Here is a 2,428-nt window from a genome sequence, read left to right as displayed (position 1 = left end):
CATCTTCTATAAATACTATATACAAAAATAACATAACAAAAATATATTCATAATGACTTAAAGGGTTTTTTCACACTAGGGCGCTACAGTGTGGTAAACTTATCGCATCACGCCATCCGGCAACAAGAATGTACTGTATGGGGGAGTTTACACTCCCCACACTGTGGTGCGCTGCTCCGGAAGAGCTCCATCTAACGCAACCACATGTTTCATATGTGTGAGTGCAGGAATAATTTTATATCTTTTGACTAATATTCCATGTGATTTTAATGCTTTCTCCAGAAACAATAAGTATTAGATGTTGTTATAACCGCTTATGTGGGCATTTTTTTGCCATGTGGAGATATTTTAGGTAATTTGCATATTCCTTTAGATAGTAAGCTCACAAGGGCATTGGTTATCTCTCTTTGGTGTCTTTAGTTACTCTTGATTTTGGTTCATCGCTATGAATTTGTCATTTTGACTTGTTTTATTGTCTATTATTTGTGCATTTCACTTGTCTTAGTCTTTAGGCAGGTTTTTTCAGGGGCATGACCATAGACCTACATGACTTCCGGTCCGACGCAGATCACTGCAGGAGCCGCCCAGAAATGTAAGTATGCGCTTGCGTTAGATGGAGCTCTTCTGGAGCAGCGCACCGCAGTGTGGGGAGTGTAAACTCCCCTATACATTCTTGTATCGCATCACGCCATCCGGCAACAAGAATGTATAGGGGAGTTTACACTCCCCACACTGCGGTGCGCTGCTCCAGAAGAGCTCCATCTAACGCAAGCGCATACCTACATTTCTGGGCGGCTCCTGCAGTGATCTGCGTCGGACCGGAAGTCATGTAGGTCTATGGTCGTGCCCCTGAAAAAACCTGCCTAAAGACTAAGACAAGTGAAATGCACAAATAATAGACAATAAAACAAGTCAAAATGACAAATTCATAGCGATGAACCAAAATCAAGAGTAACTAAAGACACCAAAGAGAGATAACCAATGCCCTTGTGAGCTTACTATCTGAAGGAATATGCAAATTACCTAAAAATATCTCCAGATGGCAAAACAAATGCCCACATAAGCGGTTATAACAACGCTTCTCGGCCTTTTGGCTAAGATCAAGTGTAGTATCTGTTCTTGAAATTTTTGGGGGGACCTGGAAGGATGGCACTGTGGCAGGGTGTCCTTCCTGGTCGTAATTCCCAGGGACTGATGGAATGGATCTATACCATGGTCGAGGCTGAATGGCTGAGGGCTTTGCTTAGGCGTACTGCCCCTGGAAGTGGCGCTCCAGGTGCACCCGAAAAAACCTGAGATGTGGCAGATCTCAGGCGGAAGTAGGGTGCTTTGGTCTGTACTGCCCATATGCAAAACCAACTAACGCAGCTCCCCGGCCTTTTGGCTAGGGAGAGTGCGGAATTTTTATCACTCCGGCCGCAAGGTCGGGGCCAGCTTGCTGGCACGGGGACTTCGGTTCCCACCCGGCTCCCTCTCGGGGGAGCCACCCAGACCATGTGGACACGGTTGCCACATGGCCAGGCCCTTTGGGTAACCACTGGGCGCAGTAGGGGTCATAGTTCATAGCGAGGGGTAAAACAAGTCAAAATGACAAATCCATAGCGATGAACCAAAGTCAAGAGTAACTAAAGACACCAAAGAGAGATAACCAATGCCCTTGTGAGCTTACTATCTAAAGGAATATGCAAATTACCTAAAAATATCTCCAGAAGGCAAAAAAATGCCCACATAAGCGGTTATAACAACATCTAATACTTATTGTTTCTGGAGAAAGCATTAAAATCACATGGAATATTAGTCAAAAGATATAAAATTATTCCTGCACTCACACATATGAAACATGTGGTTGCTGTATATTTTATAATATGCAATGGTTATACCTCTCTTTGTTACTTTAGTTCTCTCATACTGATATAACAGACTGGAATTAAAGCTACTTTTTTCTGCATCTGTTTGAATAACATATGTATGTTTATAATACCGTACTTTAATAAATACTAGTGTGAAAAAAAACAATGTCAGGCTACAGAAATCGAGCTGCAGGAAAAAGTGAGAGCCACGAGGAAGTATAACCACCAAGGACTGCACTAATCGTAAATACCAGAAGACGGTAAATGACCCAAAAAAGCATACACTAATTTGCTTTAGAGGGAGAGAACTTTACTCATACATTGTCCTCTTGCCATTGTTTCATCTTCTATAAATACTATATACAAAAATAACATAACAAGAAATATATTCATTAGGACTTAAAGGGTTTTTTTTACACTAGGGCGCTACAGTGCGGTAAACTTATCGCATCACACCATCCGGCAACAAGAATGTACTGTATGGGGGAGTTTACACTCCCCACACTGCGGTGCGCTGCTCCGGAAGAGCTCCATCTAACGCAAGCGCATACCTACGTTTCTGGGCGGCTCTTGCAGTG

The 2,428-nt window shown here is 43.0% G+C and overlaps 1 pseudogene; it reads left to right on the top strand.

Moving 5' to 3' along the window:
• Positions 1–1,074: 1,074 nt before the first annotated feature.
• LOC137520050 (U2 spliceosomal RNA) lies at positions 1,075–1,276 on the top strand (annotated as a pseudogene).
• The last annotated feature ends 1,152 nt before the right edge of the window (positions 1,277–2,428 follow it).

Source organism: Hyperolius riggenbachi, chromosome 5, assembly GCF_040937935.1.
Source record: "Hyperolius riggenbachi isolate aHypRig1 chromosome 5, aHypRig1.pri, whole genome shotgun sequence".
In the NCBI taxonomy this organism is placed as follows: Eukaryota; Metazoa; Chordata; class Amphibia; order Anura; family Hyperoliidae; genus Hyperolius; species Hyperolius riggenbachi.
Note: the sequence above shows the minus strand (reverse complement) of the source record. Positions and strands in the feature narration are given on the sequence as shown.